Source organism: Neovison vison, chromosome 13, assembly GCF_020171115.1.
Source record: "Neovison vison isolate M4711 chromosome 13, ASM_NN_V1, whole genome shotgun sequence".
In the NCBI taxonomy this organism is placed as follows: domain Eukaryota; kingdom Metazoa; phylum Chordata; class Mammalia; order Carnivora; family Mustelidae; genus Neogale; species Neogale vison.
Window position 1 is genome coordinate 35,145,154 of NC_058103.1, and position 23,372 is coordinate 35,168,525.

The following is a 23,372-nucleotide window of genomic DNA, read 5'->3' on the forward strand; positions in this document are numbered from 1 at the left end:
CCTACTGGGGTGAAGAATGCAAAATATGGAGAGATGACATCTCTTACCGAGCCCAGGACCATCACTCACTGTGAAAAAAATTCCCTGTATTTGTTTTTAAATCTTGCGTTTCTTTTTTAAGCTATGATCTAGAGAGTTTAACTTATTTTGCAACCCCAAGCCCCTTCGTAGAAGGGTTGTTTTATTACAGGCTGATGACGGTTTCTAAGACAGCTGGTTGTAATTAAATTAGCAGATACCTAGCCCGAGAGCCAAAACAAGAGGAGCTTGAAGTGACCGTAAGCGGCCTGAGAGTCCCAGCAGGAGGGTTGTGACTGAGCAGCACAGGCTTTGGACCTTCTTGAATCCCCACAGACAGATGGAGCTACTGACCAGCCAAACCAATAAACCTGGTCGTGGACAGCACAGGCCACAAAACTAGCTGGTGAGATATTCCCAAAACCCCAAATGCAAGCAGGTTGGGATCAACCTCCAGCAGCAGCAAGCCGTAAGTGCTCTCAGCACCTGCAAGAAAGCAGAGGGAAGCCACAAGCAAGCCACAGACCTAGAACAGGAAAACCCCAGAGACCTAAAAGGTGGGAGCCTGTCGGGAACAGTGGCCTGTCCCAGGAGGGGTCTTGTCCCAACCTGTCAGGGAGTGGGAACGGTCTGCAGACAGCTCTGAACTCTGAACTTTCTAAACTGATGGGCGAGGGCTCCCTCCCAGGACAAGGTCCCACATCCGTGGAAACCGCTAGAAGAGGAATCAAAGCTGAGCAGGACTGGTGTTTTAGACAAAGAGCTGGCCCACAAAAGCAGGTGAAACTCCAGCTGCAGACATGCATGCTGATGACCCACTGTGCCACCTGCTTAGGCCACTGGGATGGCTGTCGCTCTGGGGTCATTGCTTCGTTGACCTGTCTGGACACAATGCTGTGGCTCAACCCTTGTCACTCCTCGCTCTTTCAGACATGGATTTATATTTCAGACATGGATTTATATATCCCTCTCTCTTTCAGGCCAAGCATCTCTAGTTTCTTCAAAAGCTTCTTCTGGAATGTGGCTTCCCGAATCCTCAGTCCCGGCCCCCTGCCTCTGGGCTTATTGCAATTCAATTTATGATATAGCAGAAAAATATCCATCCTGGAACCAGCAAGCCTGTATTTAAGTTCTGTAAGCTCCATCCCCTGGCTTGCCTGTTAGCCTCCCCGGGGGTTGCAGTTTTCTCACATGTTATATGGGGATAATGTTACATTATAGGTTTATATTGAGGCTCAGTGAGATAACAAATGTACCCACTTGGAGAATTCTAGAACATGGACAAAGGATACCTAAGTGTTTGGGCATTATTTCTCAAAGTTGCAACATTACAGGCTCTCCAACTTGCCTTTCTAGAAAGATCCTTCCAGAAGTGATCTCTTAAGAAGATGGTGTGTTGGGGCTTTCCTCTCCTCTGTTCTAGTCTCTGGGCTTCTCCTACTGCCACTTCGGTCACACAAACTTGGCAGGCCTTCCCTCCTACGGCTCACCATGGAGCTGGAAGTAAGCAGCGTAAGATCTACTGTGTTGACTGGAGGTCAGTTATCTTCACAAAGTCATGGTAGTATTACACTGACTCTGATGAAGAGAGCTGCTCCCCCGACCCCATACAATGGCCCTCCTGTGCTGAATTAGGCCAGTCCTTCATTCTTTCTCCCAACTTGATCCTAAGGAATATTTTTTCTGGGGGAGGGATACAGAAACCTCAGGACTTTTCTTATTTAAAAATGTTATAGTCATATACGTCCTATCTTCATTTTCCTCGATATCTTAACAATCTGCAAACCAAGAACCATTCCAAACTTTAATTTATTCTCACTTCAGCCTACTTTATCTCCTCTGGGTAACAAACTCCAGAAACCTACTGTAGGATACATACATCCTTCAACTTGACCTAGATTTGTCTCTCCAGTTTCATGGGAGTATCCCCTACCAATAAGCTGACCTTCGTTAAATGGATTCACCACAAGGTCCCTACATTCTTTTTTTTTTTCTTTCTGTTTTTCAAAGCCTACTCTGATCTGTCATGCTGTTCTTTTATTATTATTATTAAAGCATAACTGACATATAACATTATGTTAATTTCAAATGTACCACATGATTTTGGGAAAGGATCACCAAAATGAGTCTAGTTACCATCCACCACCACACATAATTAACAGATTTTTTTCTCTTGTGATGAGAACTTCCAAGATCTACTTTCTTAGCAACTTTCAAATATGCAGGAAATATTATTGACTATAGGTACCACATTGTACATCTCTCTGACTTATTTTAATAATCGGAAGTTTGTACCTCTGGATGTCCTTCACCCATGTCTCCTACTCCCACCCCCCTTCTTTGGCAGCCCCCAATTCGGTCTCTTTCTATGAGTTTTATTTTGTTTGTCCATGTGTTTCTCAGATTCCATATATAAGTGAAATCACATGGTATTTGTTTTTTCTCTGTCTGAATTATTTTACTTAGCATAATACCCCATAGGTTCTTAATTGTTTTCTTAATTACTGCTCTAAAATTCAGCCATCTTTAAGAGTCGGCAATAAAGTTTTAGAAAATGCATGTGATTAGCTGTTTTAATGAAAGGGTACTTTAAAAAATAAGAGGCAAAGCATGTTATTCACTTGGTTAAATCAACACAACCTCCTGGGAGCCTGGCTGCTTGGCTCACGAGGCCAGAATCGACAGGCCAAGGCAATGTGTGCCAGTCACCTTCAATTGCCAGCCAAGAACACAGGAAGAAATAGAAAGCCACATGAGGACTAGTGTTGAAAATTAAAATACTCACATTTTATTGGGGCCATTTATCCTATCACAGGAAATGTACGTAAGTGTTCCAATCCATACCCTTTATCATACACACATACTCTCTCCCACGTACATATGTTCAGATATATGATTTACCCTTATGCCCAATAAGAACACTAACCTCCCACACATCTTGGTAAAAGGGTGACAACATCTCATTCGTGTATAATAATGTCATCCAATCACAATGAGATGAGGAATAGAATTTCCCCTCACAAGACTTCAAAGAGAAAAGAAGTTGGTAGTAACGCAGAGCTCTTGATTAACAGTTTCCTTGATTAACAGTTTCCTCGGTGAAAGTCCCCAGGGGCTGTTGATGGAACATCTAACAACCCACCATTGGTCTCTGAGCTGTTAAGCAGATCAGAGCTCCCCACCTGACCTCCACAACCATGTGGATAGATTCTGGACCCTAGTTGGATATATCTTTTTTTTTTTTTTTTTTTTTAACACAGAGTGTATTATTAGTTTCAGATGTAAGGTTTAGTGAGTCATCAATTGCGTAGAACACTCAGTGCTCATCACATCACATGCCCTCCTTAATGCCCATCCCCCACTTTCCCCTTCATCCACCTACCTCCCCTCCAGCACCCTTCAGTTTGTTTCCTAGAGTTAAGCTGGATATATCCTAACACAGAATAGATGGATGGATTTTCACCTTCTTGGTCCCTCTCCTCCCTCGCACCCCCTGATACTACTGGTACTTTGTACTTTAAGATTTCAGAGAACTACCTTTAAATGGTTTGACCTGCAGGGTATCTCCCAATGAGATTGCAAACTCTGTGAGTACAAGAACCAGATCTTCAGATTCCTTTATGTCTCTCCCCACTCAGCTCTTAATCCTATGCCTTTCATAAAGCAAACACCCAATAGACATTGCCTGTCCAAATGGCCTAAGGCGGCCTTGGAGATAGTAACATGATGCCAGTTCCTAAATTGCATGGTGCTCGATGAAAACCTCTGCCAAGAGTGGCTGGTTCTTGGACGCTTTGCTGCAAAACCATCTCTGCCTGAGCTCACTGCACACCTTATGATTTATTCATCCTTTGACATATTTTTGCCTTAGCTGTATGTTTTTTAATCATGCCGTTAGGATTTTATTCCTCCTTCGGGTGGTGCGTTGAAGAGATAACCCTTTCTCAATTGCTAGCGTTCTGAAGAGTCATGAGTTTGAGACCAGAAGGCACTTCTATGCCAGAAAAGGTCAAGTGTGGCTGCTCAACCAAGAAGCAGAACAGGGCAAGCCACTTGCCCCCAATCAGACACAGTCCCACTGTATGTAGTACAGAGAAGCCTGTTTTTTGATCTGTGGCAGCCTACAACCTGGCCTAAAGTCTGTTTTTTGTTTTGTTTTGTTTTTTTTTTGGCATTTTTCCCCCTATTTTGCAAGTGTATGCGCATTTTCTCATCATTATCTGCTTATAAACTCCTGGGGATTTCAAAGAAGAAAACAACAGGTCAGCCTGAAGTTAAAACAGATAAATGAACACAGGCCAGGAGAACAAGAGCCAATGCCTGCTGAGGACTCAGCTAGCCTTGTGGCGTGGGAGCACCAGCCCGATTGCATGAGGGAGCTGACCCTACACTGAAATGGGACACATCTGGAAATGATAATTTTGCCTTTTGCTTGGCTTCTTCCCTAGGACCAGACCTCACTACCTTGCCTCATAGAAACCATAAACTTACACACTTCTGGCCGAAGAGGATTATTCACGTGGCCTAGCACATCCTTGACAATGACATCATGTATAGCTAGCTGGTCACCAAACACACAGAAAGAACATGCTACGTACAGGGAGAGACAGGCTCATCACCCAAAGTCACTACTGTTTGAGTAGTCATTTGTCATTACTGTCATGACTGTTTTGCCTTTGGCCAAATCCAGTATGACAACAGAGATCGCCTTACCCCAAGTCCCTCTACAGGCTGGCTACCAGCTCCCCAGTGGTTCATTCCAGGACTGCCTCTAACAGTTAACAGACGGTAGCCACTGGTTGAGTTGACCAGGGCTTGGCCTCAAAGGTTCAAGTTTAGAGCCAGGTATAAGAATGAGGGTGACGCTCCCGCTCTCTGTCCCATCATGTGCAGGGAGTTTGGAAGGTCATTTTCATCCTGTTCACAGTGCCAACGGTTGCCTTTTTTTTTTTTTTTTTAACGATTTTATTTATTTATTTGACAGAGTGAGATCACAAGCAGGCAGAGAGAGAGGAGGAAGCAGGCTCCCTGCTGAGCAGAGAGCCCAATGCGGGCCTCCATCCCAGGACCCTGAGATCATGACCTGAGCCGAAGGCAGCGGCTTAACCCACTGAGCCACCCAGGCGCCCCCAACGGTCGCCTTTAGGAAGACGGAGTCCAATGGGCTTCAGGCACACACTTTGCCAGACAGGTTTGTTAAAAATCTGAGAAAACAAATAAGCATAAACAATCTAACCAAACAATCAAAACCAAAAGGACAAACCTCTTCTCCAGCGGTCTGGGTGTTTCCTAGGCCTGACTCCATATACTCTTTTCTACCAAAGCCAAGCCTCAAAGCTTGAGCCTGGTTGTATCCTTGCTGGACGAATGGTCACGTCCCAAACTGCTTCTGTCATGAGAGGCACTGTTTCTCTCTACTTTAAGTCGTTCTCTTATGAAAGGAAGGAAATCAAGGGGTGTGATTTATACCCAACCCCATTAGTGTGACGATCCAAACACCATTGAGTAGGCAAGACCAAGATAGAGAAGTGCCGCTTTTTTGGCACTGTCACCTTGGCAACTGGAGGAAAGAATATTGGCGTCATGGTTTCAAGCCTTGAGCTATGTGGCTGCTCTAGTAGGTAGAGCACAGGTGAATGGCCTTCAGATGAGGTTGTACTTATGCATAATTGAACTCGATGGTGGTTCTGGCTCTGGAATGTTTTGCCTGATACAGGGATGTTCATCTGACTTTTCAGATGGGAGATAATCAGAGCCAAGACAGTGACATGGTTTCTGTGAATTTCCTTTGGGAAAGGAAATGGAATAGGGGGACATTCCAGAGAGAAATCATTTGGCTGCAGAGAAACCATTTACACAAATATAAAGGAAAATTTATTCAAAAAATTCAGATTGAGTAGAATCCAAAGAGAAGGTGACCAACTAGAGGTGCTGGAGCCAGCACCTTTCTGGGGCCTCTGCAAGACTGCCTAGACTTTCACCCTAGTGCCTGCTCATTGACACTATTCTGCTTCCTGATCCCTCCCTCTTCATTTTTCAAGCACGGGATCCAATTGGTTTCTTAGTCAACCACCACTGGGGTGGGAGGGAGAACGCACAGCAGAACTACCTCTGTGAAGGAAGTATGGGGGCAAGTCAGGAGCAGATCTGCTGCAGAAGCCCCTCCTGTTCCGCCCCTTAGTAATAGGGAAAGATTCTTATTCACACACATCACTATGAATCAGGAGCACAGACCTGGGGCAGGGGAATCCCTCCCAGCCTGGTCAACAAAGCAGACTGAAGGGAGACTAGGTGCTATCACGTCAATACATAGAACATTTGGGAAAGCTGGAATGGGGCCTAGAGAGAAAGGGCACAAAGACATATACACTGAGGATTAATTAATTGTTTTGAAAGAGCAGACTCCCTTGCCCTCCCTGTGACCCTGTCCCAACTGTGTTTCCACCCACGGGAATGGTTAATTGGTAGGAGGTCAATACATTTACATAGATTCACTCCCATTTATCTGGGAGGCAGGAAGGGCAAGGCAGGAGTGGCTGGTTGACATGCTATTATACAATCATCTGGAAATCTAATTTGTGGAACCAGTAGCCATCTGTTCTACGGGTAACGTGCCAAGTTACCTGCCAACAACAGAACGAGCTTTCTGCTGTTGGGTAACTAATTGCATCTATGGGACCAACACAGCATGAGACTCAACTCGTGGAACGTGATCCTCTACCAAATTACTATTTCTGCTTGGGTTTTTCTGAGTCAGGAAGCACAGTACAAAGACTTATACAACTGCAGAAGGGTGGAGATGCTCAGGTAGCCCTGCGCCTCTGGAATGTCGTAAGTCAGCTGGTATGAGGGCCAAACTGTGCAGGAGATCGTGGCTCTGCTGTGGTCATTTCCCTCCCCCTCCCTGAGAAAAAGAGAGAACTGATTCAGTATGAAGCTGGGAATGAAGGTCCAAAAAGGGTTTATAAATTGATATGAGTAGTTCCTTTACTACCTTCTGAATTTTTTTTCTTTTTGAAGTCACCTTATATAAAGCCTAGAGAGAGAGAGAGTGGAATGTGCAAAAACTATAAAATCAACACCTGCACCCTGTCACTGCAGATGACATGGTGACTCCTCCTCCGTAATAAACTTCTCATGGGAAAAGACCTCTTGTTCTTCCAAAGCAACAAGCACCCTGGAGGAACAAGCTGATAGTAGGTGAATTCTCCCGCCTCTTCTGTAACCCCTAACCCTCAGATCCCTGGTTACCCATAGGCAAGGGGTTCCCACAGAGCCTGAATATACTTGATCCTGTGATTTTGTAATGTTTAATAAATTATCCTGGGATGGATGGATGGATGGATGGATGGATATCTATTTCGCCTAAAGGGATTTAACCCCAAAGTCCAAGTGACAGGACATTTTTCATTGCTATTTTTTTAAAGAATATATCAGCAACAACAACGTAACAAGTACACTGGGCTTTGTGCAGGTCTCTAGGTATCAGCTACTTTTGACATTCCAGTGGGACCAGGTACAGGTTTCTCCTCATATACCTGTCACTGGGGCGCTTTCTAGCCTCTCATTAAATCCTTATCATGCTGGATTGGCTTCAGTGAAAAGAACCACTTCCTGTTTTCCCAACAGACCAGTACCTAGCACACTGCCCATATGTGATGCATACTTAGTGCAACCGAGAGGAAAAAACAAGGGATTTAACCAGCAGGAGGGAGTATGCTTAGCACTAAAGGAGCTAAGCTCCTAATAAGCAGCATGAATCAAAGGCCCTTCTGACTCTCTGGTCCTCTCGGGGTCTGTGAAGGGCTGTTGCATCAAAGCTGCTCCCCAACAGGCAGACCCAGTCATTAGGCTGGGCCCACTGTGAAAGGTAAATAAGGAATATTCAAGAAGATTGAATTGGCTTTCCAGAGATGTCTCCATAATCCATGGAAATAGAGGTTTCTATTGGTGTAGATAATCAAACAAGACAAAATATTATACTCAACAGTTAATCCCAGAATGGATTCTATTAGGGTTTTTTGAGATTTTTTTAAATTACAATACGTGTTTTTTGAAGAAGAGATTGTAGATGCCCTTTCTGATTTTGAAGAAGTGATTGTAGATTTCCTTTATATTTTACTTGGACAGTAGGAAAAGTAAGTCTATGCCCTGGGCACACGTGAGATGGATGGCAAATGGCAATGGAAGGAATGTCTGTCTAGGGTTCTCTATTCACTGTGATAACAGAGGTGACCTCCAACCAGGGGTGTGATGATAAATGTCTAACAACTGGTTCTCCAATAAAAGCCCTGATTTGTTGTGTTTGCCACTTTTAGAGTAAATACTTGCACTGTGGCTGATTCCAAGGTGCCCCAACATACCACTGTTTCTACCAGAATAAGCCGAATTCAGATGTCAGAAACCAGAAGACTCACCAACTTTGGTGGGGGCTGGAATCTTACATTTTTGTCTGTCACCATAATTACATTCAAAGAAGTTAATTACTTTTAATAAGAATTGGTATATCAAAAAATTATGTCAAGGAACACCTCAAGGGTAATTGTATGACTTTGTCCACCATCTTGAAAAAAATACTTGTCCATAAATTTCCCAAATTGGCACAGCATTGATTTCTAATGACTTTCAATGACATTTGATGTGCAGCAGAAATTACAGTGCTGGAAAATTGTACCAAGGTGATCTATTATTAACAGAATTCTATTATCAACTCCAGATTTATCTTAAAAACTTTACACAATTTAAAGAATGATTAGAATTTTTTTTAGAATCTCTTTATAGTTTATTCTTAGTTTTATTGACTAACCTTTTTTTTTAAAGATTTTATTTATTTATTTGACAGACAGATCACAAGTAGGCAAAAAGGCAGGCAGGGAGAGAGGAAAAAGCAGGCTCTCCTCAGAGCATAGAGGCCGATGTGGGGTTCGATCCCAGGACCCTGGGATCATGACCTGAGCCGAAGGCAGAAGCTTTACCCCACTGAGCCACACAGTTGCCCCTTAACTAAGCTTTAAAGAGAAACTATAACTTCTCTTATAGGTATCTCTGAGAGTATCTAATAACATTTTTTTTGTACAAAGGAGGAAGGTTAAGAGGCAGTTTCCGGGTTGAGTTGGTTAAAATTATAACTCCAAACAACAAGGTAGAATTATTTTCTTTTATATTCTATATATTTAGTATGTAAAAGTCTCTTCCAAATCTAGAAGTGAGTCAGGCCCCAGAAATGTCTCCTTGATGTGGTACTAGCTGAGATTTTGCATTGAAAACTCTGCCCTTCAGTGGTGACCGTTTCTTCTGGCAGGTTCCCTTGGGAGCCAGGGCCACAAGCACATAGGAAGCTCAAACTACATAAACTGGTCCCTCATGGGTCTTCCTCCCAGGAATGCCCGGGAGATCTTCCCTTTTCTAACCAGTCACCATCAGAAGTCGTAAGACATGGTAAGAGAAATAGAAATGAGCTATCAGGGATGCCTGGATGGGTCAGTCCTTAAGCGTCAGCCTTCATTCAGATCATGATCCCAGGGTCCTGGGATTGAGCCCTGTGTCAGGCTCAGAGAGGAAAAAAATACTTCCCCTCAGAGGGGAAGCCTGCTTCTCCCTCTGCCACTGCTTGTGTTCCCTCTCTCTCTGTCAAATAAATAAATAAAATTTAAAATTTAAAAAAGACGAAGAAGAAGAAGAAGAAATGAACTATCAAGTTCATGCTGTTTTTTTCCTATGACAGGAGATACATAATGTTAGTTCCTTGAAGCTAATTTCTGGAGACACAGTAGAAGTTGGTGATATGGAGCGAGTCTCCAGGACTCGTGCCCAAATGGCTAATTTCCCCACCTTTCAGCTGTCTCTACGACTTCCTGGCCCAGGTGTGCCTAGGAAATTGCTCCTTTCCATAATTCAAACCTGCGGCTCCGTTGCCCCACCCCAAGCTGGTCCGCTCTCTTGGCTCATCAGTGTCCAACCCCAATTCCTGGGAAAGTCAGATGCCTGAGTCCCTCAATCTAGAGCCCCTTCTGCTCCCACACATCCACCTTTGGTAGGTTCTGGGAAAGGAAATCGCTTTAGATCTTTGGTCAAAAGTCATGCATTTCAAATATATTTTTATGTGGTCAAATTCTACTTTAAGCTGGCATTTATTTAACTCATTTTTTTCTAAGGGACTAAAGTCTGCTTCAAAAAGCAGAGTTAGCTGATTCTCATCTAGTGATGGTTGCTAGGAAACCATTCTATGGCAAATTGGAATCACACAAGCTCTGACTCCCCGTCTTGAGATCTTCTATAGAATTAATGTAGGCACAACTCATTCAATGATGAATCAGCACTATCTAATGAGATCTTTTCTCTCTTTCTACTAAAGTCTTATTTAAATAATTAACTTTTATCTATAGTGTATGTCTTAGCTTCCCAGTTATTCTTCAAACTCTCAGAGAAGCCCTTTCGCATGTATGCCTTTGCATTGCCACTCCCAAATGTCTCGACACTAGAGCTTAACCAATATGCACTAATTGTATTTGAAGGGAGGTGCTCACATGGGAGAAATGCCTTCAGATTGGAAAATGAACGGTCTGAGGTAAGTTCCACTGATAATTAAACGTGTTCTCACAGCTGTTTTCTTTCTTTGGCTTATATTTCTGTTTTCTGCTTTCAAAGTTGAAGTCACACAAGGAAAAACTTGCTGGAATATTCAAGAAGTGGTGATAGGAACTGGTGCAATTTCTTTGTGGAACAGTCTAGCAATATCTGTTAAAGCTTGAAGACTCACATATGCTACAGCCCACAAGTCCATTGCTAGAGACGTAAAATCCTCACACAAGCAGCAGAAATTCAATGAGAAAGGGCACGTCAACATTTCCATCATTGTTAAAAAAAGAAAATAAATGTACATCAAAAGAAAAAAAAAAGGAAGAAAAAGAAGAAGAAGGAGAAGAAGAATAGATACAGTCGGAGCTGCTCCAACAGACCAGGGCGAGCCCGCTGGTGAGAGTCTCCTACCATTCCCTACTACACAACATGGCGGCGCACTGGGGCATACCACAGAACAGGTAAATGAGCTGGAACTACATATGTCAACAAGGTAAATTACTGGACGAAACAAATCTATTCGCAGCGAAATGTATACCATGCAATACCATTTATATAAAGTTCAAAATATGTCAAACCAAACTATGTATGCATACATTATATAGTAAAGCATACACGAATTATTTATGGCAAGAAAATCACTAAATTCGGTACAGTAGCTACCTTTGCAGAGAGGGGAGAGGGAAGGGTTGGGGATGGCTAGACAATTTTTCTACCATGTTTTATTTATGAAAACACATATTTGAAAGCATAACAAAATGTTAAGACCGAACGAAGCTGGGTGGCAAGAGCATGGATCTTACCTAAAATATACACATATCAGGCACTGGGGTAAAGCCTCTGCCTTTGGCTCAGGTCATGATCCCAGAGTCCTGGGATTGAGCCCTGCATCGAGGCTGTCTGCCTAGCAGTGAGCCTGCTTCCCTTCCTCTCTTTCTGCCTGCCTCTCTGCCTACCTGTGATCTCTGTCTGTCAAATAAATAAATAAAATCTTAAAAAAAAAATACACATATCAAGGGGCACCTGTGTGGCTCCTTTGGTCAAGCATCAGCCTTCCACTCAAGTCATGATCCCGGGGTCCTGAGATTGAGCCCCGCATTGGGGCTTCTCCCTCTGGTCCTCCCCACTGGTTTGTGCTTTCTCTCTCACTCTCTTTCTCTCAAATAAATAAATAAAATCTTAAATACATATATCAAACATTTTAAAAGAAGCACAAAGAGCTGTTCTATTATCCTCCGTGCCTTTTTTATGTTCGATACATTGCATTTTGTTTCCAGAAATTTATTTTAGAGTGACTATAGACCTAAGATTTTTTCACTAGGGCAGGTCACCACTGCACAAAGCTGGTACAGGAGAAAGTGCCAAGACATTTTCGGCTCAGGGACTGTGGCTCCCCCCCAAGTTAGATGGATCCATTCAAAGTTGGATCTATATATTAGGAAGTTCACACGAATCAGGTCTTTTAAATACTGGCAATAAAACAAAGAAAGGTCAGACAATGAGGCATGATTTTTTAAATATAGTAAATAATAAATCTTGGTTTTGTTTGAAGAGTAGTTAATTATAAAAGCAGTGCACCACTTTGGCAGCTAGCCATGCTTGGAGAAAATGGCTCTGAAACTCTAATGAGCATAAAAATCACCTGGGTTGCTTGTTGAAATGCAGGTTCCCAATTCTCAACCCTTGCCCCAGTCCCTGTCCCCCTCCCCCCAACACCAGATGCTAATCAGTACACCAGGGTTGAGACCCTGTCATTCCCACTTCTGGTCACCACCCCAGCCAGTTCTGATGTAGCTGGTCAGTGAACAGGATGACCACAGAGTCAACTAGGGTTCCCTAGGGCAGCCTACCCTACCCACGAAACAGAGGGCACTAGTGATTCTGAGTACGAGAACACACTTCGAGCATTGCAGGTGTCATAGTAACAGTAGCAACTAAATACCTCTTTGAAAATCCACATCTATAAAATGATCACATAGAGCACACGACTCAGCATTCATTCATATTTATGGAATGTTATGAGCATAGTACTTCTTTTCCTTCATTGTACTCTATGGTAATTTCTTGACGCATAAACATATGTAAAACTTTACATAGACGGGTAAATATGATCTGCTGATTCACCATCCTGGCTTTCTCCCCCTGTCCCCGCACCGAGCTAAAATGATGGGCCGGGAATTTTTGTTAATGTGGTCTTTTTTTGTCCTTTTCTTTGTTTTTGTTTAACCACCCACTCCCATTTTCTTCTTCCTTCCATCCATGGTAGCCACCATTTGCCCAGATAATCCGTATTAACAACCTATTATGTACCTTCCCATATACTTCTATGTTCATATGATCTTACACAGACACATATGCATACAGCTAGACATAGAATATTGACATATACAGATGACTCAGCATAGTAAAAGATATAGTCTCTCTCGGCCAGGAGCTTACCTTCTTTTAGGGGACACAATGCATGTATACGAAAACATCATATCAAGGCAGGGGAGGAAAGTTTACACAGGTGATACAATACTATAAATACATAATGAAAATATATAGAGAAATGGCCTATTGTCTTATGTGCTATATGCTCATGAAAGGCAGAAAATAGAAGCTCTAAGAGGTCACTGTCATTGCCTCCATGTCTAGGACCACCAGGATCAAAATTCCTTAAAATCTGAATTCTGTGTCTAAAAGAGACATATCCCCCTAGGTTGACAAGGAAACGTCCCACCCTCAGAGGACAGAGCTGAGGGGAGACTTTTCCCCCCAGGGTGGAACTCCCATCCCCCAGGAGCATCTTGGGTCTGAAGCAAGGCAAAGGTCAGGCAAGCAAAGGCACTGTGTTTAACTTAACAAATGCCACGGTGATATTTGCAGGCGCAATCATGCAAATGTTATTTGCTGTGAGAAATGCATTTCCAAAACAGATGCTTCCCACCATCTATCCACTTGGCTGCCTTGAAATGAAGCAATTCCTTTCTCAGTCTCCCAGGAGGGTGCGAGTATGTCGGGGGGTCTGGGATTGAGACTCGGCAGCCAGCTTAAAGGAACAGCTAAAATCCTCCTTTTGGCTGGCAAACTGGGCTTCTGCCTTGGACATGGCAGAGCTCGAATCTTCAGGCTCTGAAGGGCACAAGTCAATCCGCACCATCCAGGGTTTCCCTGGGTCCTGACTGAGAAGGGAAGTGAGGCTTTGGGTAGAAAATGACTGCTCTAGTGAACCCAGGACTAGAGATTAATGCGAGCGGTGAGGGACCAAAAAGACTCGAAAGTAAATGGTACAGAGACCAACAAACCAGCAAGACTCCAATCAGCAAGCAGGACGGATCGACAGGGTGAAAAGTAGAGTGCTTTCTAGACAATGGCTCTCTGTTCTCCTTGTGTACTATACTGGGCAACTTCATTTTCCTTGGGTGGCTTTATTTTGGAAAATCCTCTTGGCAGAACAGGAATGTAGAGTCACAGGGGGGCTCCCCAGTCCTTGACTGGCCCAGGTATCAAATGGAAAAATAAAGAGGTGTGCTAGGCAAAGAAACCTACACCATGACTCTTGCCACTTCCAAGCTTAGCCCTGTGCCCCTACTTGATGGGGATAGTAAGAACTCCCTCACACCCTCTGAGAAATAGTTGCTGTAGTCCTATCAAAGAAGGCGATATAATTTAAAAGCCACTGCACTTGGCTACCTAGAGAGGTAGCTCATAGCACAGTGAGAAGGAAATGAGACATCAGGAAGGCACACGTTCCAGATCCACCACCTGCCTGTTGGGTGACTCCAGGTGAGTCTTTGTTCCTTGCCTGTAAGAGGTGGATATGAACATTGTCCTGCTCACCTCCCTAACTGATGTGACGATCATGCATGGTGATGGCCACTAGATCATTTTGAAATAGTAAATGTTGTAAAATGATAAGGTCTTTAAGGCACTGTATCAAACCTTCTGCTGCAAGGAACCTACAGTGAGGCCTTGGCAGAGATAGCTAACACAGGAGCATCTAGTGAAGACACCAAGGCAGCACCTAATTACCTGGGATGTGGGGTGGAAAACAAAGGGCCACCGTTGTTCAGAGAAGCCGGTGGCAACTGGTCTACAAGACAGGATTTTAGAGAGAGGTTGGGAGTGAAGACAGTCCTTAAGAATTTAAATAACTGGACAGTTAAAGAACCCAGGGAACCATAAATCATCTGGATGGCTTTGCCAGTGAGTAGAAAAAAGTCACCTGCAGCCCTGAGTTGGAGGGGTAGGTCTAGGAAGCTGAGCCCAACTACCCCCCCCCACTAAAGGGCCTCTAGGTGTCCTCTGCTGACCATCAACCCCCACCTCCTTTTGAGGGGAGAGATAATGAACCACAAAGAGCCCTTCAACCTTTCATGCCCTCGTACTTCCTTCACCAGATTTTTCATACAAATGTTGTGAAAGATGTTCTACAATTAAAAGAAAAAATAATTGAGCAGTAATTCAATCTCCTCCATGCTGTGTGTAAGAGTGTGGGGTGTAAATGACAAGTGCATGTGAGTATCTTTTTCCTCCATATTAGTTATTCAAAATATAGATTGCTGCCAACCAACTTTTCATATTAGCATAAGATAACCGGTGTTACCATGCCAAGCTAATGAAGTAATTCTCACCAAAAGGTAAAGAGACCTGACATTTTTGTTAGCATAGACATTATTATCTGCATAAATGTACAATTTCCGAGAGACTATCTGAAAATACTGAAAGATTGCAAATATCTCTGATCTGACCTGGAAGTCCAGATCTCTAGGTCAGCAATCACTTTTCTAGAAGGTAAATTATAATATCAGTCTGTCAACAACAGAGAGGTTAAAAAAAATATTGCCTGAACTATCTTTACGCATGAGGCAAACCCGATGCTCAGAAGCGGCGTGAAGGCGACCCGAAGAGAAATCTGTGTCAAAGATGTTCATCTTGGGTCCTATTCCTACTTCCAAAGTGCTTGCTTCACAGTCCAGCCCCCTGTGCCAGTCAGCCAGGAAAGTTTCTTCTGAAGGGGTCTCAGTGGTGTCCACTCAGGGGCTTGGAGCTCCTCATTATGAAGTAGCCAGGACACGTGCCCCTCGGTCGTCGGGAACTGTTGGATGTCCTCTCCTGGCCATCAGCCCTGACAGCCGACTTCCTCCCACACTCTGTAGCCAGGGGTCTCAAGTACCTCTCCATCCCAGCCCCTGGCAGAAATATATGCTGAGCTTCCTCCAGGCCAAGAAGCAAAACAGATGGACTAGACTCACTGCTCTACTCACTAGTCCACGCTGGTGGGCCCACTAGCGTGTCTAGTCCACTCGCTCCTTGGGCTGACTCCCTGGGAGCTGAGCTGGATCTGACGCTCCATTCTCCTACCTCATAATCCACTTCTCTTCCCATTTCTTCTTTGGAAGACAGGAATTTTAAGGTCTTGGTATAAAATAAAATGAATTTCAGAAATTCTATCATCATTTTCTTAAAGGAGTGTGGGGTTTTTTTTGTATCAGATTATTTTATTTTTGAGTCATCTCTACACCCAGCGTGGGGCTCAAACTCACAACCCTGAGATCAAGAGTCACATGTTCTACCAACTGAGCCAGCCACATGCCCCTTAAAGCTGTGTTGCAGTGACAGAAGGTTTGGGATCTTAAGGGGGAATGTTGGGAAATAAAAACTGGAGAATGATAATATATTGGAATATCACCACACAGATCAAAAAAGAAGATACTTGGAATCCCAAAAACGAGTACCAATAAAATGGGCAGAAAGATCCCTAGAGAAGAGAAGAGTTATTCCCTGATAGAAATATCTCTTGAGCAATGTGCCTATCTGCCTGGTGGTTTCCCAAATAGACCATCCGCCAGGAGGGATGACCAGATAGCTGGTGTGTGTCACCCTGTACACTAGCATTTGCATGCTAATGTCTTGAGTTCTGTTAGAGATCAGTAGACATTCTTTCTCTCGGGCTCAGTTCCCCTAAATAACCTATAGCAGACTTTTAATCCACAGCACCAAGACCCAGACCTGGGACTGAAGGTCCAATGAGATGCAAACCCAGCTCAAAGGTGGGGCCAGAACAAGACTTCAGCGGCTGTCCTTGGTGCCCCTTGTCTGCATTGGGGCGTCATTACCCCGAGGACCCCAGAGAAGGGCAGTAGAGTGCAGTGGGTAAGGCGTGGGCTTTTGCGTCACAGCCTGGCACTGCTGTGTGCCCGGGGCAAGTAGTTTAGCCTCTCTTAGTCTGTGTCCTCATCTACAAAGTGTTGGCGGTGATAATAATAATAAGACCTACTTCAGAGGGTCATCGTGAGGATTAAATGGTGCTTAGCACAGCAGCTGGCACATTGTAAGCGCTCCATAAATGTTAGCTGTTGCTATTAATACCCAGCAGGCTTCCGCTGTGTTGGTTTGGCAAGGACACTGCCCTGGGCTTTGCAGGACTCAAAGACCGTTTTCCCTTATTGTTCTGTCTCTTGGCACTCTGACCAGAGACTCCAGAGCCCCCTGCGATGTCACTCTATTGGACTCTACAAAACAGGATCAGAGGACATCCTGCCTGCACAGTTGTCTTAAGCCCAGGCCACTGGCCCGTGGACCTGCCTATTGGTCTGGGGGGCCACGGGCTCAAACTTCAATCTCCTATAAATGGCAACAGATCAGGAAGCAAAACCAATGCACCCGTCATCACTGTGGTTCTTCCAAGAGAAGGAAATCCTTTGATGGCCAAGGGGAAGCCCTTGATTCTAACCTCTATTGTGGTCAAATCCCAGGGTGATGAAGTCTCATCAGCGTAATGCAGCGGAGCCAGAAGATCTGACAAGAAAGCAAATGGGATGAAGGACTGACGTGGCCTCTCCCAGAGGGAATTCAGACTGGAAAACACTGATTTAGTAGTATTCACAACACTGGTTTAATGAAGGTTTTTGGAGACATCCGAAGTGGCTCTGACTCCAGAGCCAACTTGTTTCAAGTTGTTTTCTGGAAGCTTCCAGAGCAGTCATGAATTATTTTGTTGCAAAATCCAGGAAAAGCTGTAGAGCTAGATTTCCTAGGAAAACAGGACTCGTTCTGTGGAAATGCAGGAAAGAGATGACCTAAGAGCATGCAGATTAATTGGAAAGGAGCTTACAGATGATTTGTATTTTACAGATGAGGAAACTAAGACTAAGAAACACAGGTGCGTTTCCCCAGATCCTAGCCGGTCAGAGGCAGACATGAATTCATATAGAACTAATACAGCAGCTAGTGGTTATCACATTTCAGGCATTCAGGGCCTCGCATGGACCGTGAGCCCATTATTTAACCTCTCTGGGCCTCAGTTTCCCCATGTGTGAAATGGGAATAATAATAGTGTTTACCTCAACTTTATCAGATCTTTGTGAGGATGAAATGAGCTCTTTTAGTGGATCTTAGCGTGGTTAGCACAGCCTATGTTAATTCTTACTAGTATGATTATCATGAAAATGAGGATCGTTATCACGGGTTTAGGTAGACATCTGGGAGGAGTGAAGCAGCAGTTGTCTCTGGGAGAAAGGCAAACTGCTTCAAATACTTTAAGCTACTTAAAATACAAAGACAATGCCCCCCCCCCCAGCCAAAATAAGCGTGGTTAGCACCTCAGGCAACAAAGCAGCTGTGACCCTCCACAGGAGGGCAGCAATATAACCCGTCAAGAAATGGGACTCAAGCCACTGCAGGCAGAGAAGTCCCTCCTGGCCACTGGGATCCAGAGAGCACCAAGGAGATGGCAGTGGTGAGGAAGGCCAGGCTAGACCCGAAGACAGGAGCTCGAGAAGGAAGGGGTAACAACAGTGACCCAGGGGAGGACCGGCAGGGATGGGGCAGCTACAGAGTCCTGGGCCAGAGGGTGGAATTTCCTGCTGGGGAAGTTCCCACGGGACAGAGAACACGACTCTGGATGGTGAGTGCTATGAAAAAGACAGCCAAGGGGCCCTGGGTGGCTCGGTTGGGCAAGCGCCAGACTGGATTTTGGTTCAGGCCATGGAGGATCCAACCCCACACTCAGCAGGAAGTCTGCTTGGGATTCTCTCTTTCTCCCTCTGCCCCTCCCCACCCCCCACACACCCGGGGGCACTCTCTCTCTCTCCCTCTCTCTCAAATAAATCTTTTAAAAAAGAAAAAAAAAAAAAAGATGGCCAAGAACATTTTAAAGAAATTTTTGTTTTAAAGAAAATGGAGGCAATAGATATAGGAGTTTACCTTTGTCTGTACTGTTACTAAGTTTCTTAAAGCATTTTTTCCCACCAGACATCTCCGCAGCAGAATTTTTTATTTATTTTTGTTTGTTTATTGGGGGGGTGCAGAGGGAGAGAGAGAGAGAATCTCGAGCAGACTCCCCGCTGAGCGTGGGGCTGGATCCTGCACTGAGATCACGACCTGAGCGGGAATGGGGAGCTGAACGCGAACCCACTGAGCCACGCAGGTGCCCCCAGGATTATATTTTGCTTCAGCAGCCTGCTTTGGGATCCAACGAGATGCTTAAACCAGGTAAATACTGGGGGAGGGTCAAGGGGTCCCTGAGCACATACAAGTAGGGTCCCAAGCATTCCTCATCTATGGTCTGGGAGCTGCAGGTTTTGGGGGTAAGCCTCATGGGGACCCCCATTTCAGTCCGCAGGCTGAAGAGGACGCTCTAGTAAGAGATCAGCAAGTCCCTTGTGGCAGAGTTCTGTCCTGACTCTGCTGCAGGCCCACAAAGCCACCTGGTTGTCCGGCAGGGGCTGGCCGTCCTTGGACCGCCTGGCCAACAGGGGGGGCTGTGGCCTTGAAGCCTGGGCTGGGCCGCCTCTGGGAAACCCCCCAGCTCTGCACCCAGACTGCAGGGCTGCATCCGGGGTGAGTTTTAAGGCAAAAAGCACAGGGCTCCGACTACAACCGGGCTTTCCTTCGTGCCCCTCCTATATGCTTACGTGTCGGGGCATCACAGCAACAGAAACCGGACCGTCCACAAGCAGCAGCACGGAGGTCTATCAGCTCCTGTCTGGGGTTTAGGTCTTTCCTGAACCCGACTGATGGGCATTTACCAGAGGCTCTTAAAGTGGATATTTTCCAATTGACTGGAAACCATCAGACTCAGGAAGGCAAACACAAGCAGCTTGTTCTGTAATAGCTTCAGCGAGCAGGTGTCTGTTGTCTCCCGCCTTCTCCCGGCTCTCCCCTCCCCTTGCTTCCTCTCCATTCTTTCCCCTGATGCTCTCAGAGACTCCTATGCCTTCAACCACCATCTGCAGATATAACTACCAGGTATATATTTCCAGTTCCTCCTCTATCCTGACATTGATTCCACATGCCATTTTAAACTTTTGAGCATCTCCCCGCCTCATGTGCGGCCAGCTTCTCACACTCAGTCCAGAGCTAAATTCCCCACCGCCCCTCTGAAGCCTCTGGAACTCTCCTTCCAGCTCTGAAGCTCAATGCTTAGATCTCTCCCCATCTCAGCCCCTGGCATCCCGTAAGCTTCCGAATTCTACCGATTCTACCCTGAAAAGGGGTCTTGCCTCTGTCCTCTTCTTTGTGCTCCCACCATTACGGCCACATCCCTAATTGTGGCTCCCATCACTTCTCCCTGAGCTGTTGCCACAGCCACCTACCCAGTCTCCCAGCCTCAACTACTGGGCCCCATCCCAGTCCTTTTCAGGCTCTATTGCCAGATTAATCATCCCAAAGATCATGCGCGTGATGATGACACCTCTTCAGTGGTGGTGACGTAGTGGGAGAGACTGTCTTCTGTTCACTGTCTCCAGAATAAAATGCTAATTGCTTGGGCTTCAAAAGGGCAAAGAGGGGCAAGGAATGAGTTTTCCCTCCTGAGCCAACTCCAACTGGCGGACGCACAAAGAATTACATATAGTGTGCAAAAGGACTGTGAGGCTGTATCCAGAGTTAACGGAAGAGATTCCCAGGAGCAGAGTGGGTCATGTCTTCCATGATCCCCAAAAGAGGGCAATGGCACACCCACACCTCCTATGGGTGCCCCACTTCCAGGCCTGCCATCATTTGACCCACCATCATCCTCTTTTCACCATCAGAGCTCTCCAATTCCTCGCTAAAAAAGCAGAACCCTGCCCTGTGTCCAACTCCTCTCATATACCCACCTACCTCTGGGCATTATTCACAAACACATTTGTCAGTCCAACCTATTACCTAAGGCCCTGTGCATCTCCTCCCTAAAAAGGTCCTTATTTTCCCTGACCTGAACAGCATCTCCCATAAACCTCTTTATTTTAGTCTCTCTATAATATCACACCCTCCTTTCCATCAGCAACTGGACAGCAGAAACCATGTGGCTTGTCCAGTATTTTGCACGTGGTAGACAAAGATTTGTTAGACGAATGAATGGATATTCAAATGTGAGATGAGTCCTTAATAATGACGCTGTCCATCAGTTATTTTCCAATTAGGTGAATCATGCAAGTGATCACAATTGAATTATTGGCTAATTACTAGTAATCAAAGCTGTAACAGAAATGCAAGTCGGGTTCTGACTTACCTTCCCTTCCCTTTATTCTAAAACCCGGAGAACTTTATTATTGAACGTTCCAGTCCCTCCTCTCTCGCCAGGCTCCCCAAGAGCACATGTGTGGAGGATAATTGAACCTCTCCAGGGCTCGTGCTCTACTGAGGCGGACAGAGAAGCCTTGGAGAATTGTCTTGGCAGCATAAGGCCATTTGGGGAATTTATGCTGATTTTATCACAGATGGCGTGTTGTTTCAGCTTGCCTCCTACGAGTTCATGTTCATTGTTCTCTCTCTGGTTTTCAAAGACTCAAAAATTTGTTGACTCAGAGCGCCCCCAAATTAAAAGGAAAAAGATACACACCCTGAGTAGATACACTGAGAGAGTGCATTTGGATCCGTGAGCGCTGATGTAAGAACGGGTCATCTGTGTAGGAGCCAGAATGGGTAGCGCTCAATGGTCCCCTCACCTGCTTGAATATCAGGGTATTCAAGATTGATACCTGGGGAGATTTTTTCTTCCTAAAAGGAGAGGAGATTCCCCATCCTATGAGATTTCATTTTAGTTGGTCTAGGATGAGGACTTGAAATCCATATTCTAGAAAAATCTTTCCAGGCAATTCTGGTGTACAGATATGTACAGATAGGTTTGGAAGCCCATAGTATAGAGGAGGGAATGTATGGAGAATGGGATCATTGTGAAGACTGAGAGAGCACTGTGCTTGCCTACATGGCCTTGGAGCCTATGCGTGAGGCTGCCTGCTGGTCCTGAGGGACTGGGTCAGGTCTCCTCCAGGCCCTGGTTCACCAATTAAGTGTGCTAGAAACCTCACCTGGGGACATTGCTAAACAAGTAGATTCCCAGGGCCAGCCCCCCTCATTCTGAGGCAGTAGGCTTTGGGGACCCAGGATTTTGCATGTCTAACTAGCCCTCCATGGGAACCTAATGGAGGGAAGTTGAGAACCACATGAAGGGATTCCCTGCTATATATTTGAGTGCAAGCCTAGCTTTGGGGAGGCGCCAGGCCAGCTCTGTGAGCCTTAAGGTTTGGCCCCAAGTGGCCCATCCCTTTGCCTTAGCACACAGAGGAGCCTTCCTGAATGACCCACCAAGACCAGCAGAAATAGCTACAATGCCTTGGTTTCTTCCACACACAAACACACATACACACCCCAGCTACATGGCAAGCCTTCATTCTGAGATGTACCAGAATGTCTTTGCCTAAAGGGAGAAGAACTTGGACCAGTAGCTAGTCTCCCTGACATTCTGTCAATAGGCCTCCTGTGAAGGTGGTGGCTTGAGAGATAAATAATGGCATTTCCCCTTTCCATCGATGCCCTGATCAATGTTCTGTCCCCACATGGTCTATATCACCACCAAAAGTGGCCTCCCCTTACTCTGACATCCTCGAGAATGATCTCTCCTCCCCTTCAAGATTTTCCATCACCCTTAAGAATGGGGAGGATTCAGCCACCAGTCTCAGGGACCACGTTTGCAAAACCTGGCCTGTCTTGTCTGATTCGCCCAAATGCTCTGCTACAACTCACCTGACCTGGGCCTGAGGTGGACCTGTGGGCCCAGAGTCCTCCTTGCCATGGGCAGGTCATATGCCATGAGCCCTCGTCTCCAGAGGTTCAAATGGTCTCCCTGAGGAAGCAAGAAAGCCACCAGCCGGGCTGCAGCGAGATCTGCTAACATGGAGGCATGCACAGTGTTGTAGGCGCTGAGGGAGCCCATGTGACCAGTGTCAGAACCACCCCATGGTTGTACCCCTACCCTGGACAACTGAGGGGTCCTGGACCCCATCTTCTCTCACTGTGAGGGGACACTGACTCAAACCACTTGATACAACTCTGAGCTCCCAGCCCCCCTGCCCAGTTAGGTAGAACTCACAGTGGCCCTTTGAAGGCATCCTCTGTTGCTCTGTTGTCTATGTGGGTGTAGCACAGTGGGTGAAAGCTGGGCCCTTCAAACCAGGCAACACGGGTTCAATCCCAGCTCTGTTCTTTAGGCCTTGAGCTGTTAGTCCACTTGCTAAACCTTGATTTCCTCCTCAAAAGTGGGAATAAAATTTCTTACCTGACATTGGTGAGAAAAATACAAATGAGATAATACACATACTATCATCATTTGTGTGTGTGTGTGTGTGTGTGTGTGTAAACTCTATCCCCATCATGGGGCTCGAACTCATGACCCTGAGATCAAAAGTTCCATGCTCTATGGAGTGAGCCAGCCAGGTGTCCCAGCATTATCATCATTTTAAAAGGCCAACTTTTACTCTAATTGTGGGAATTCCAGACTTGAGGGAGAGAAGAGCTGGCCTAAGACA